Source organism: Heptranchias perlo, chromosome 25 (genome assembly GCF_035084215.1).
Source record: "Heptranchias perlo isolate sHepPer1 chromosome 25, sHepPer1.hap1, whole genome shotgun sequence".
NCBI lineage: Eukaryota > Metazoa > Chordata > Chondrichthyes > Hexanchiformes > Hexanchidae > Heptranchias > Heptranchias perlo.
The window spans coordinates 34,595,460-34,611,708 of record NC_090349.1 but is presented as its reverse complement, the minus strand read 5'-3'; the positions used below and the strand labels follow the sequence as shown (position 1 = coordinate 34,611,708).

General features: G+C 42.5%; 1 protein-coding gene across 3 annotated transcripts in view; it reads right to left on the bottom strand.

The window, feature by feature from the left end:
- The window catches only part of LOC137342201 (probable E3 ubiquitin-protein ligase HECTD4), a 212,408-nt gene that overhangs the window by 176,872 nt on the left and 19,287 nt on the right, over positions 1-16,249 (bottom strand). The gene's annotated exons all lie outside the window — the stretch shown is intronic.

Below are 16,249 nucleotides of genomic sequence, written 5' to 3'. Positions count from 1 at the left end.
TAGCCACTTTCTGAAGTGGCTGTTCTACTCTAACCAATATCAATTTAGAAAAAAAATTTTAATAATTTAACAATGAATTAGTCATAATGCAGTCATCAGCAGCAATGACTGCACAGAATCAATCTCAAAGTAGATAAATATACATCAAATCATGAAATTTACAAAAAAATAAAACAATTAAACTCATGATCACCTAAAATTCATTGTCAGTCCCACCAAAAGGGGCAGAGGACTAGATAGATACTGTCCTTTAAGTTAACATGAACAGAGTTCAAATCCGAGACTGAATGTATGAAAGTCTCCTCTGTCAGTTGCTAACAACCTAAATTACATGAATGTCAGTTTTGACCTAGAATGCACAAGTCAACAAAACAAAACTGACTGTAACTAGTACCAAATCAACAGCCTCAGAAAACACATGGCAAATCGAACTTCTTCAGTGATTCACTAGAGGGCACATATGAGATTAAGACATATCGTTGGGGCAGCAGGGAAGGAACTTGACCTTGGAGCACTCCGTAATGACAGACTAGAAGTTGATGTTGCATCCCCTATCCCTTCTAGTCACTCACCTCAAAACAAAAATACAAATAAAAATGACATCCATCCCATGATTTCCCTTCCAGAAATTAGATGGATGATTAACCAAACCATGTAATAATATAAAACCAGTTCTACAATCATCCCGAGCAGAATTTTTAGTTCTCTGAATATAAGAGAATGATTGGAATTCTGAACACAAATTCAAGGTTCATTCAGAATTTAAAAAAAAACAAAAATCTTTGACAGGGTTTGTAATTCATCCCAACAGTACCCAATGGTTAATCATAACCTACATACAAACAAAGCAAACTTCCCAAATGATTGCGTTAAAATCTGTAGAACATTCATGTGCCCAATTTATAAACCTGCTGCATGATATCAGAGTATCAGCCTGACAGACAAAGACCCATTTAAGCTCTGATCAGGAATTCTCCTTCTCATTGGTTTTAATCCCAGGATGATTCCAAGGATACAAATTACTTAAAACAAATACAATTAGAGAAAGCAATCTCCAGCAGCAGTAACTTTAAAACATCAAAACCTAGCTATCAGACATTACAGTCGTGAGCCAATGGGACAAAAAAATGCTTCAAAAATAATAATTCACTCTACAGGAATTCAGAGGCACTGGAAAAAGGAAGTAGGGGCAGATTGACTCCCCTGAAAATGCACAAGAACGTTATGAAAGGGGGGGTGGAGTAGTCAATAATAGTGCTGTGGATCCATTCGGAAAATCTTCCTGATTTCCATATGGCCAGTCCGCTCCTGGAAGGAAGGGCTGGGAAATCTGTTGGAGCAATCAAAGTTAAACCCTACCCTCAAAAAGATTCTAAGCCTAGTCATCCATTCATCCACTATATGACCAACTAGAACCAAGTGACATTTTTGTTACAGGTAATTAGTATAAAGGTTTGAGCAATATTTAATCTAATCTTCACTCTGGTTGATACTAGGATCCTTTGAGGTAATTTAAGATTTAAATCGATGCACCACTATTCAAAAAAAAAAACTGGCCAACAATGAGAAAACTTGCTTAGCATGACTCTAGGTCCAGTGAGGATTGGAACGAAATGAACTACTGTTTATAGTGAGTACATGGTCAAGGTGCTGTAGGTGAGATGGAAGCAAGATTGAAGGGATTCTAACTGGAAGTGATGAGAAAGTTCCATTCACGTTGCTATGAAACCTGCTCCCAGAGAATTGAACTTTCATTCCAGTTTAACTCAGAAGCCCAGAATCCTGCATGTTATGCGCTAAATATAATTTCTCCAGAGTCGCTAGACACTAGATTTACTGTAGAATAAAACTAGGAATAAACAGATTGTCAAAGAAACTGAGTTACCTCTTGCACAGTGCAAAGTTCACTCAGGGAGGATTCCGACTATTGCCTGGTTAAATTGGTAGAGAATGGTATCATCTGGTCCAAAACATTATTCTTTATGATCCATCTAAAACATTGCTGTAGAAAACCACACCTACTTTAAGGGTTTCCTAGCTTATAACTGGGAAATTTGTGGTAAAATACCTTGTCAGTTGCAATATTGGTACCAAGTCTCAACCTCCAAATGAAGAGGTTACACCAGTGCCAAGAGATTAAAATACAACTCTGGCACATGATTGAGAAAAAGTGACGGCAAACATACACAAGACACCAACACGGTGACGAGGCCATCACACTGCTTTCTATACACCTCTGACGCGGTTAGATTTATAGCTCCTACAGTTGGCGTACAGGAGCCACTCTAATTGCACTTTTCAACATTTAATGTACCATTGATGGCAAATGCAGTATTCCCAGTGCCTCCAGCACATCAATGTAGAGATGAACTGTGTGCTCCAACAAATAGCTCCCAAAAGCAGCCAGATTCAGAAGGAAATGCAGAACTCATCCTGTTAGCCCACCACCAAGCAAAGTAGGACCAAGTGGCACGCTGCCAGAGAAACCCTTGGGGAATGGCACTTACTCATAGGTCTTTCATTTGAGCACTGCTCTCCTGACACCCTACCAATGTAAAAATGGCAAAACAATAGGCAAAAATAAAATCGGATTAAGAGAACCACCTGCCGGCACTGACAGGCCTTCACCAGAGGTCAAAGAACTAATAAACCAGAGGGCCAGTGAAAATGCAACATTCTGAATCAATCTCCCTACTGACAACAAATGATGACATTAGCAGCTTCCAGAAGGGCTCAAGTACTGACCTTCAAAAAGAGAAGCACTCATTTATATGCCTTTCAAAGCAAGTCACCTCCTACAGCACTCACTAACAAAGAGTAAATTAATTCTTAATGACAATGCAGCTATAAAGAAAGTCTTCAAAACAGGAAACCCACTGAGGGAATCACAGTGTTCTAATGTCCTCCTTATGACCAAGGCAAACTGCATTGTGGAATCGAAACCATTTATATAGTGGGACAGAATCCACAGGATCGCAACTGAGGATACAAAAATTGAAAACAGCCATTTGTGACTTAATTTTCTAACTGCCAGATCTTCCTCAGTATGTCAGAGAACATCAGCACAGATCAGCAAACTATCATTCCACCTACAACCAGAAAAGATAGAGGCCTCTCCCTGAATTTGTACTCTAAGTGGATCCTGGGAACACTGTTGCCAACAAAAATCATTAAGTGGATTTCAGCACTTTCAGAGATATATCATCAGCCAAAGTCAGAGACGCGGTTAGTGGCAGCACTGTAAAAGGCGTCCAAACTGTACTGACTCAGTTAATTGAGCTAGGAACAATTTGGACTCCTGTGGAGCCTTCATCCTGGGAATGGGACCAAAGGAACAATTATGCAATCAATCGCAATGCATGAATTTTCACTGCACTTTCCAGGCATTTCAAATACAAACGGGATATTAAAGCCTTTAACCTGAGATGCAGGCAGGCAGACTGAAATGGTGGAAACCAGGGTGTTCCCAAGTGAAACAGAACCAAAGAGACTGCTGGACAGATTTAAAAAAATAATTTAAGGGGCTAATAGAATGTTGGCCTTTATTTCAAGAGGGCTGGAATACAAAGGGGTGGAAGTTACGTACAGAGTTCTGGTTAGACCCCATCTGGAGTACTGCATTCAGTTCTGGGCACCGCACCTCAGGAAAGACACATCGGCCTTGAAAGGGGTGCAGCACAGATTCAACAGAATGATACCGGGACTAACAAGGTTAAATTATGAGATCAGGTTCCATAGACTAGGCTTGTATTCCCTTGCGTATAGAAGATTAAGGGGTGATCTAATTGAAGTGTTCAAGATGATTATAGGAAAGAGAGAAACTATTTCCTCTGGTGGGAGTGTCCAGAACAAGGGGGCACAATTTTAAAATTAGAACTAGGCTTTTCAGGGATGATGTCAGAAAGCACTTCTTCACACAAAGTTTAATGGAAATCTGGAACTCCCTCCCCCAAAAAACTATTGAGTCTAGGTCAATTGAAAATTTCAAAACAGAGACAGATTTTTTTGTTAGGCAAGGGTATTAAAAGTTACGGAACCAAGGCAAGTAAATGGAGTTAAGATACAGATCAGCCACGATATAACTGAATGGCGGAATGGGCTCGAGGGGCTGAAGGGCGTATTCCTGTTCCTATGTGCCTATGTGAGGTGGGAGGAAGATTGATGAAAGAATTACATCTCCCAAAAGTGCATACGCCACAGTGGGCCGAGATTTGGGTTTCTATTAGTTGTGCCCCCTCTAAAAAAAACTTTTGTTAGATTTTTTTTTGGCGGAACAGGCTCATGGGGCTGAAGGGCCTACTCCTGTTCCTATGTTGCACATTGTTGGTAAAGAGACTCTCACCACACTCACTGTCAGGAGCAGGGTGTAAATTTTAAAAGATTAAGCCTTTTTACTGTTATTATTGTGCATAAATCTGTGCTGTTCTATAGATGTTGTACTTATTTCATTTCTGCAAATAAATCTTAAATTCAAAATCTGATGGGGTATGGTGGGTTGATAAAAGCGTCTCCCAAAGTGGCATGGAGACAAATAAAGTACAATGAAAACTTGCCTTCCAGAATTCAGTGTCCCAAAGGGTGCAACATCTCTGGAGTGATAGTAAACCCTCCCATAGAGCTGCAGTTCTGGATCAGAGAGAACATGAGTCCACTTGTGGGAAGTGAGTGCATAGAGACGAGCAAAAAGGGGGAATAACTCTTTAAAATAACTTTACAAAACTTCTAAATTTTCATGGCGGCGAGCTGAGAGAGAGATACCCATACCGTTAATGCACCATAAGTGCCTGCTCATGTCTCACTCACTCTATGGGCGCTTTTGCTTGTTAAAATGAATTCTGTACTCCATGATTCTATAAGGGTGGTGAGTGTCTGGAACGAGCTGCCAGAGGCAGTAGTAGAGGCGGGTACAATTTTGTCTTTTAAAAAGCATTTGGACAGTTACATGGGTAAGATGGGTATAGAGGGATATGGGCCAAGTGCAGGCAATTGGGACTAGCTTAGTGGTATAAACTGGGCGACATGGACATGTTGGGCCGAAGGGCCTGTTTCCATGTTGTAACTTCTATGATTCTATGAAAGCAAAGGGCATCAGCACTGGGAAGTGCAACACCTTTGCCACTTAGTATTGGCATCCCAGGTCAGCTGTAGCACAGCCAGCAGAGTGACCTTGTGGTATGGAGTACTTTCTTATTTCAGCAACAGATTATTGGAAAATAATGCTTACATTGTAAAATGTAATATTAAAAAGTGAAGTTAGTAATTTGGTGCCATTCTGTTCTTGAAAGATCATGAATGAACCAACAAAATCCAGAGGACAACACGTTTAAAATTGAATTTGCCCTCAACATACAAAGAAACTCTTTCAGCACAGATCTTAGCATTCAGAATAACAGTCAAAGAAGTCTGTTCTGTAGCTTTTATGCAACATAAAGCACATATTCATGCTGGGACACTGTACAATAAAGATATTACAAAGGATAATAGTACAACCAAAGACTGATTAGGGTGGGACTGTCAATCCCAAATTCTTTTGTGGACCTGTAAAGAACCACATTGCTTGTTTCAAGCACATGGTAATGAAACCTCAACATTTTGACCATTCGCATCTAATGTGGCATTTACTTTAAAAGCTTGACTCTGGTGGCGTCTGATGGGAGGCAACCCCACAAAATAAAAATACCACCAGTGCTAAAGGGACCAACACTCATCTTAAGGAGGGTACTCCCCAAGTACCTCCAACCACTCAGTGCTGGCAATAAGCAAATAAAAATAGTAGCCATCACCATCAGGTCCACCATTTTGGATCTGGCCTCTCAGCTGTCGCAATTAGCATCTTCACCACTGATGGCATATAAAGCCCCTCCCCTGACATCATGGAAGGTCTGCGCCCAAAGTAGCAAATGTGGCTTAGCAGTTAGTGCACACAAGCACTTGTTCCAATGTCTTAAATCGGTACTTTAGAACAATTGAATGTGTAAATCTCTTGTGTGCAATCATCCGCTTCGCCAAATCCACCCCACAGTATGTACAGGGCAGATTTGACAGCAAGATAACTGGCATATGACAGAATCAGAAGAGGAACAATGAAATGAATTACAGGAGCAATGTGCAGTCATACATATCTGGCAATACGATAGCACAATGACCCGTCACGCTCATCGTATGTTTATCTAGTAACATACGGCAACAGTATGGTAGGATGTAGATTTACACTTGAAATTCTCTATAAACAAATTCTCCATCTGCTTTGAGGAGGTGGTGGGAGAGGAAGGAAGCAAGAGGCTTAATACAGCAAGAGGGGGTGATGGGGGGGGGGGGGGGAAAGAGAGAGAAAATAACTAAGTCAGACTACTCTCGGGCACATCCTAGAAACCAACTGCAGGTAAACTGACATCTTGGAGCAGATCTCATTTCTGTCCTCTTGTAGAAGACAGGGATATGGAATCCTAAACAGTTTCTTCCTATCCTCCACCTCCAAACACAACATAATCAAAGATCCATAAAGAAGGAACATACATTTATATAATGTCTTTCATGACCTCAGGGTGTTCCAAAGTGTTTTACAGGCAATGAAGTACTTTTGAAGTGTAGTCACTATTGTATTGTAGGAAACGCACAGCCAATTTGTGCACATCAAGGTTCCACAAATGGCAACGAGATAATGACTGGATAATCTGTTTCAGAGATATTGAATGAGGGATAAATATTGGCCAGGGCACTGGCAAGGACTCCCCTGTTCTTCTTTGACCACCATGGGGTCTTTTACACCCACCTCAGAGGCCATACAGAGCCTCTGTTTAACATCTCATCCGAAAGATGGTAACTCCAACAGTGCAGTACTGAGGGAGTGCTGCACCACGGTGTCAGTCTGGATTATGTGCTCGTCTCTGAATTGGGACATGAACCCAAAACCTTCTGATTCAGAGGCGGGTGCACCTAATTTTACATTTGAGATCAGATCTGCCCAAGTGAATTAAAGGTCTAATAGGTCTGGAGCTTAATTACAGCATTATTCTGTAATGAATGTCCTCGAGATCCTCATTCCTTACATCTGCAAGTAGACATCTTTTCAAGAGTGAAATATCAGTATTTAACCCTCACAAGCTATTCATCTCTTTGCTGAATGTCCTGCAGCATCAGGCAGCATTGTAATATCCTAGTCAAGCCAACGATTATTAAATCACTAATAAACTCCACAAGGATGCTCATAGCATTTCAATATAAGCCTTCATTGCAAAGCTGTCCAGGCAGTTGCCACATTGCAACTCCATATGACTACAGTTTGAGTCCAAATTGCACTGACTCTCTCGAGACAAAACATACACCCTGGCACATGCAAAGTCCTTTCAAAACATTATCCTGGGAGGATTCATGCACACAGAAAAACATGCTCAATTTCCCTGGATAATCATATTTCTCTGTCAAATGGAACCAGAACAAGAAAGCTCAGCAATTTTCCAAAGCCTTTGATAAGTCAAAGCTTTTTTCTCCTCGGCACAAGGCTCAAAATTGTAGCTGTGTAGCCACCTTGCCTGGTAGAAATCCTTTATCTGCAGTAAAAATTACTAGTCCACTGACCACCAACAAATGTGTTTGCTTCCAGCAAAAAAAAAGCCTCACACTCTTTAAATTTAAGTACTACATTAAGCAGCACCACTAAGATTCCCCATATGTCAGTTGCTAAGTGTTTAACAGTCACCTGTCATCTTGTGCCTTAATTGTATATTTCCATTACCAGCTAATGCTGGAAAAAAAGTATGAAGAAAATTGCTTTTCCCCGTTTATTCACCCCAATTTCAAAGCTCCCCTTTATATAAAAAAAAAGCAAAGGATCTCCTACGCCTCCTCCTCCCTGCAGCTGCATCTGACATCTCCGTCATACAGGCTGTCCTTTACATTTCTCTGAATTATCCCATATTTGTGTCAGTACTAATTTATATTCAATCACTACACAGCACAAATATGCATACTACACAAATTCAGCATGAACAAGGACAGCAGCATTCAAATCTTCAGGCTGTCTGTCCTTCTGTAATTTGGCTTTTTTGTTTGAAAAGCTTATGGCAGCTGCTATTGCAGCAATACTTTAAGTTATGTATATTTTTCATGGGTTTGTTGGGTACAATAATTTCAATAATGAAGTAAAACATGAAACACTGCCAAGTTAAATAGAAATTCTTTGCAGCTGCAGGCAGCATTTAACATCAATGCACTGGTGCTCATTGTGTGAACAAAACATTGGTTCATGCCCACAATTCAATCAACAGCTTCCAAACTTTGCTGTGAAGGAAGCAAATGTGTTACGAGCTGTATATGGGGTTTGCCTTGTACAAAATAATCTTGACCATTAATCGGTGTATTTAATAGGGCTGGTGGCGCAGTGAATCAGCCTCGGTTTGAACCCAGATCAGTATGATGGAATTGAAGTATTTGGTCAGCTGAACAGCATTGTTTGTAGCAAGTGAGCAGCCTTAAACTAGCCCTATATAAATGCAAGTTCTTTCTTTTGAGTGCACAGGTCCACAGCCACTACTAGTAGTGTCAAATAAATTGTCAGTTACAGAAACCATCAAGATTGCTGATGTGGGACGTACAAGATTCTTCTGGGTTTAACAGCTTTATACTTCATCTAAACGGTGTGTGCTCAATAGTGACAGCCAGTGTAAAACCATGCTGGGGGAAGGGGAGAAAAGAGGGAAGGAGAATGAGGAAACATTCCATTCCTCAATTAAAACGGACCAGGATAAGCTGCCAAAATAACTCTGTTTAAATGCACACGCTGTTATTGTGTAACTTGTCCAGCAACTTGTGGCGAGGAAGAGAGCCCGCGAATTGCAAATTGCCACAAGTTGCTAGACAATTTGCCTCAAGAAAATGGCAGCTCGCCCTCAACAACCCCGTGAGTTCCAAAAAATTGCTGCATTTGTACATTAACTGTCAATTAAACTCGCTGCAGAAAGTTAGGGCTAGTACTTAAAAGTGTAAGTACCTTTTTAATGACGAGATTTATATTCCTGCAATGCCAATCAACCTCTGCGGCCCAGAAAGGGAACAATTGAAACTGTGGAGTCTCATTCCTGCAGGTAGTAAATTGTTGTTAGAGATATTTTTTTTTAAATGTTCTCTTACTTTTCCTCTGTCTCTTTTTACTCTCTCTCCAATCCAATCTTTCTTTCCTTCCCTTTATTTCTCTTTCTGTACCTGATTTGACTCTAATTCACCCTATTTCCTTCTCCATTGTTTCTTTGTTTCTTTCCCAATCCTTAAATCTCAATGGTTGAGAAAATAGACCGTTGGTCCCGTCGTTCACTAAGGTCCGAGAACCCCGTTGCCCTCACTGCGACATTATCAGCTCGCACTTCCAGCAACTTACAGGGCAAAAAAAATTGAGCTGAAGGGTGAGGGGAAAAAGTCTAACTAATGGGACACACCGCAAGATGCCCCGCTCCAGCAAAACCTGGACCAATATTTCTCAACTCTAGCATTACAAAACTCATTTATAGAAATAAAGTTTAATTTACAAATTAAAAGGTACTCAAATCTCAACGAAAAAGAACTCAGTGAAACACTCCTCCTTAGTCTCTGCTGTAACACACCTTCAAATCAAAGCAGCAGGACTGGCCCAATTGAAATTATAGTTTGAGTTATAACCAATGCTTAAAATTCTTCCCACTGTCCTTCTCCACAGTCACCAAATGTATTCCACTCCTGCTAGTCTGTAGGCTTTAGATTTTCAAACTTCTCCAGAGAGATACTGATCAGACTCTCTTCCTATTTTCTTCCATTATTCCTCTACTCAATCATTCTCCACTTGCTGTGACACCAGGAATAGACCAAACAGAATAGTATTTTCTGAGCAAGATGCCAGTAGTTTGTCATGCTGCAACTAGTTCACTAAGGCTAAAAAGGAAACTACTCATTATTCCATCCAACCTACGCACACTGGTTTACCACTGCTCACAGTAGCTTTTTAAAAAATTATCCACACCCATTTCATCTTGAACTTCCCAATCACCTTTTTGTCACAGGTATGTGAATTTTGCATCTTCAACCCTGCTCCTTATACTAAAGTCTACCTATTCCAGTAGCTACCTTTCATATGCCATCTATTCTAAATCTAGACAGCTGTCAGCTCCACAACTGCACCATCAATATTTTCATCATCAAACTAACAGGTCTCAAGCAAGATTTCATCATCTCCTCTGACATCTATCAACCCATTCCTTCTGCACTCAGAAGCATAAAATCCACCCAATTCTGCCATCTAGTTGTGAATTTTTTTGAACTCCCATACCTTAACTGCCATGACAAGGTCCAAAACTTCACCCCCTTAGCAATTTCTACTTTGATCCTCTACCAACACAGATAACACCTGCTTGTGGCTCCTGCTTATTCTGATGAAAGAGTGTGCGAATAAGTGCTCCAAATTAGCAACTCCTTGGTCACTGTCTTTGCACACTTCTGTCTCAAAGTGGCCCAATTTATTTCATATCTTGTCAAATTAAACTGACCTGATTATAAAGTTTAACATTCTACTCTCAGTTTAAATCATAAAAATTCTGTTCAACTTGTTCGCACTTAAGCTAAAGTTGAGGCCAACTAGAAGTGTTCAAATTGTTTACATTTTGACTATTTTATATTAAAAATTGATGAACCCTTCCCCACATCCCGTTCACAAATTAACTGTTAAATAAGTAAAGCACATTAAAATTTCATTTTCTACCAGTTAGAATCCATATTAACAAAATAACGCATTGCAAAGCATTTACAACATGAGTTTAGTGTTACATTTGACTTTTTTCCCCCCATTTTATCAGACGATAGTTTTCATTTGAAACTAGCATTTCTGTGCCTGGAACTGAATTCTATTGATAAGCCCATCTGTTCCATGTTGTATCTTTTAAAAATATTGAAGCCAAAAGGGTAGGTGGCTCATATTTGGTTACTGTGTTTGACAGCACGTCATTATAAACACTTAACATTTTTAATTATTCAACTAAACTGTTCACAGTAAATGGCATGTACGTGATGAGAGGGGTAGGCAGAGACCTCAATGGCAACATATCGGAGGACTCGAGAAGAAAGGAATGTTGGAATTTGAGCATCGACTCTACCACCCCTCCCATTTCTTCAAAGGAAAAGATGCCAGAAGAGTAAAGGGACAGGTCAAAATGGGACATGGTGATGGCAGCCAAATCACTGCCATAAGAGTTAGGTTAGGGGACATAGTGGAATGTAGAGCAGGGCACGGCAGTCTCATTAAGAGGGAAGGAGTTCCACGAGAGTTTAATTTCAATAAGGCCTAATATATCAATGGGCCCATCTAGGAGGAGATTGTGCATGATAAAGGGTCTTATTTGCAACAGTAAGGATATTTTGAAGGGCAATAGACTGAGTAATGCATAGGTGATCCAGGGAAATAATCAGAAGAGTGGTTGGGCAGAGGAGAGAGAAACAGGAAGGCGATTTAAAAAAAAATTTGTTCATGGGATGTGGGCGTCGCTGGCAAGGCCAGCATTTATTGCCCATCCCTAATTGCCCTCGAGAAGGTGGTGGTGAGCACCCTTTTTGAACCGCTGCAGTCCCTGTGGTGAAGGTTCTCCCACAGTGCTGTTAGGTAGGGAGATCCAGGATTTTGACCCAGCGACTATGAAGGAACGGCAATATATTTCCAAGTCGGGATGGTGTGACTTGGAGGGGAACGTGCAGGTGGTGTTGTTCCCATGTGCCTGCTGCCCTTGTCCTTCTAGGTGGTAGAGGTCGCGGGTTTGGGAGGTGCTGTCGAAGAAGCCTTGGCGAGTTGCTGCAGTGCATCCTGTGGATGGTACACACTGCAGCCACGGTGAGCCGGTGGTGGAGGGACTGAATGTTTAGGGTGGTGGATGGGGTGCCAATCAAGCAGGCTGCTTTATCCTGGATGGTGTCGAGATACTTGAGTGTTGTTGGAGCTGCACTCATCCAGGCAAGTGGAGAGTATTCCATCACACTCCTGACTTGCGCCTTGTAGATGGTGGAAAGGCTTTGGGGAGTCAGGAGGTGAGTCACTCGCCGCAGAATACCCAGCCTCTGACCCACTCTTGTAGCCACAGTATTTATGTGGCTGGTCCAGTTAAATTTCTGGTCAATGGTGACCCCCAAGATGTTGATGGTGGGGGATTCGGCGATGGTAATGCCGTTGAATGTCAAAGGGAGGTGGTTAGATTCTCTCTTGTTGGAGATGGTCATTGCCTGGCACGAATGTTACTTGCCACATATCAGCCCAAGCCTGGATGTTGTCCAAGTCTTGCTGCATGTGAGCACGGACGGCTTAATGGAACTGAACACTGTGCAATCATCAGCAAACATCCCCATTTCTGATCTTATGATGAAGGGAAGGTCATTGATGAAGCAGCTGAAGATGGTTGGGCCTAGGACACTGCCCTGAGGAACTCCTGCAGCAATGTCCTGGGGCTGAGATGATTGGCCTCCAACAACCACTACCATCTTCCTTTGTGCTAGGTATGACTCCAGCCACTGGAGAGTTTTCCCCCCGATTCCCATTGACCTCAATTTTACTAGGGGCTCCTTGGTGCCACACTCAGTCAAATGCTGCCTTGATGTCAAGGGCAGTCACTCTCACCTCACCTCTGGAATTCAGCTCTTTTGTCCATCTTTGGACCAAGGCTGTAATGAGGTCTGGAGCCGAGTGGTCCCAACGGAACCCAAACTGAGCATTGGTGAGCAGGTTATTGGTGAGTAAGTGCCGCTTGATAACACTGTCGATGACACCTTCCATCACTTTGCTGATGATCGAGAGTAGACTGATGGGGTGGTAATTGGCCGGATTGGATTTGGCCTGCTTTTTGTGGACAGGACGTACCTGGGCAATTTTCCACATTGTCGGGTAGATGCCAGTGTTGTACCTACACGGGAACAGTTTGGCTCGAGGCACGCCTAGTTCTGGAGCACAAGTCTTCAGCACTACAGTCAGGATGTTGTCGGGCCCGGCCCATAGCCTTTGTTGTATCCAGTGCACTCAACCGTTTCTTGATATCACGTGGAGTGAATTGAATTGGCTGAAGACTGGCTTCTTTGATGGTGGGATATCGGCAGAAGGCAGAGATGGATCATCTACTTGGCACTTCTGGCTGAAGATGGTTGCAAAAGACAAGGCTGAAGCGTTTGCACTCACGTGCTAGACTCTGCAGTCATTGAGGATGGGGATGTTTACAGAGCCTCCTCCTTCAGTTAGTTGTTCAATTGTCCACCATTCACGACTGATATGGCAGGACTGCAGAGCTTTGATCTGATCCAATGCTTGTGGAATCGCTTAGCTGTGTCTTTAGCATGTTGCTTCCGCTGTTTAGCATGCATGTAGATCAAGAGGCTTTACACCAAGATAGGGGAATAAAATAGTGCAAATTGCTATTTTGGGACAGCCATTGGTGAGCGCCTTGGTGCACACTGCAGAGGATGCCTAGAACAGAGTACATGGAAGTCGTGGGCTTAATCAGAAAGGATGTAATCCCAAGGCAGTGGCATGGGAGAAGATGAATGGAGGAGTAGCGGCAACTGAGTTGGAACACGAGGCAGCTGATTCGAAAAACGAAGAACAATTGATGACAGCCGCCAAGAAAGTAGGTAGTAGGACAACAGAACAGGGGCCACAGTAGGAGGAAAGGAAGTTGACTGGGATGATGGGGTGCGACAGTAGCAACAGCAGGAAGAACACAGCTCAGGTCCACAATAGCAACCAAAACTTCAGACAGCAAAGGTAAGTGGCGACGAGCTACATATTGGCTACTGGCTGACATGTATTACTATATACTGGATGAGCAAAAATTTCCTCCAACTAAATATTGGGAAGGCCGAAGCTACTGTCTTCAGTCCCCACCACAAACTCCGTTCCCTCGCCATCAACTCCATCCCTTTCCCCGGCCACTATCTGAGGCTGAATCAGACCATTTACAACCTTGGCGTCCAATCTGACACTCCGCTCCATCACCAAGACCGCCTACTTCCACCTCCGTAACAGCACCGTCTCCACCCCTGCCTCAGCTCATCTGCCTTTGTTTCTCTAGACTTAACTATTCCAATGCTTCCCTGGCCAGCCTCCCATCTTCCACCCTCCATAAACTTGCTGTTCCAAAACTCTGCTGCCTGTATTCTAACTTGCACCAAGTCCCGTTCACCCATCACCCGTGCTCGCTAACCTACATTGACTCTTGGTCCGGCTACACCTCAATTTTAAAATTCTCATCCTTCTTTTGAAATCCCTCCATGGCCTCGCCCCTCCCTAACTCTTACCTCCTCCAACCCTGCAAAATCTCTGTGCTCCTCCAATTATTGCCTCGTGCATCCCCGATTTTAATTGTTCCACCACTGGTGGCCGTGCCTTCAGCGGCATAGGCCCTAAACTGTGGAATTACCTCCCTCTCTCCCCTCCTTTAAGACGCTCCTTAAAACCTACCTGTCCTAATATCTCATGTGGGTCGATGCCAAATTTTGTTTGATAACACTACTGTGAAGTGCCTTGGGATGTTTTAAAGGCGCTATATAAATGCAAGTATTTGTTGTTGTTGTAAGCCTATACACTTTCTACTGGCAGAAGTTTCTACATTTTCAATGAGTTTGGGACTAACTGGCAGTCCAGAAAACAGGGGAATCCAAGCCTAATATCGGAGCCTTATCAAATTACCTCAGTTTTGTGCTTACCAACAGTCAATGAGATTGCTAGAAAGAAAAACATTTGAAAAGGTGATAATTCCTGGCATTAATGAGAAGAGAGCAGAGGCAGCGAGGAGGGGAGAGAAATGGGAGGGTGAAGAGGGAGAAATGAGAAGAGGCCAAAAAATGCTCAGTGGGGGGTGGGGGGTGAGCATTACAAAATTAATATTCTGCTCAATAGAGGGGATCCAAGGAAAGCAGGAATGGTTCTCAGTGGGGGTCAGGTCTTAGTGTGCATTGGGAGTTGTTCAAGGATAGCAAGCTGCTTTGGGGTAGGGTGTTTGCATGGTTCATAACTTGCTTAATGGAGGGGTGTCAGGTAGTAATATTCACTAATGGAGGCTGAGGAATCGGTGATCAGAATGAAAGTAGCTGATCGGTGGAGGGTTTCAAGTCCAAAATCCTACTCAATGGGGTTGGGGTAATTGCTAATGTTGAGATTTCAAATACTGGTCAGGGAGGGGAGGGGAGGGGAGAGGTGTGCAGGTCTAACTTCCAATGGATAAATCTGAAATGGTACTCAATTGGTGGTAGGGGAGGAAATCATGAATCACTGTGTAAAGTGCAAAGGAAGTGGTCAGGGTGGGGTGAGGGGGGGGGGGGTGGGGGGGGGGGTGGGAAAGGGTGTGTCAGGGAAAACAAATTCTTACATACTGCTGCAGCTTGGTGGTCTTGACAGCAAATGCTCATTTTATACATGTCACAAGACTCCAGCTGCAAACAGCAAAATCTCCAATTCTAGAATGCATGTCTAGTCCTTATTATTATATTCAGTGGGGCAAGAGGGAATGTTATTTGTTCCTCAAGAAAGTGCAAAAACTAACCTTTACTCACATTAACCTGGAAGTCAACCTTTCTCCAAGGATTGAGCAGTACCACCCAGCAATACAAAGTTAGGAAATTATTTCACAAAAGAGGCTTAAGATCAGTTGATTGACAATCACATATTATTAGACAAGATACCAATTAAGTTAGAGTCACATAATGCTGATCTGACAGCATCACAGAATATTGCAACCTTACAGCAGTTTTAATATATCACACACTATCTAATCTGATGACATGGTAATTATGCAAATACTTTGATGCTTCGACCGGTGATAGGTATAGAGATGCTATATTTCAAGGGAAGTGGAGGATATGAATATTGTCACTAATGGAATGATGTGACTCTGATCATTTGTCCAAAGTTATCAGGTCAGTGATGAAAATACTCTCTCCCATGTGGCGTTTGGTTTTATTATATTAGTAACTTTCAAAAGGGGGAGGTTAGACCTGTACAGGTTGCACCTCAATGGAGCTGGGAGCAATGACCTCGCAAGGAGGTTCGCTAGTGCTGGGGCGGCGGGGGGGGGGGGGGTTGTTTAAACTAATTTGGCACGGGAGTGGGCACCAGGATGTAGCAATGGAAAGGAGAAACAAAGGGCACAAAAGGATCGGGAGAGAAAGATAACACTAGAGCAAAAAACAGTAAGGGATTAGGTGAGATCAGACTAAGAGAGAGTACAAGAAAGTCTAAGACTGGTTTGCAGTGCCCATGTGT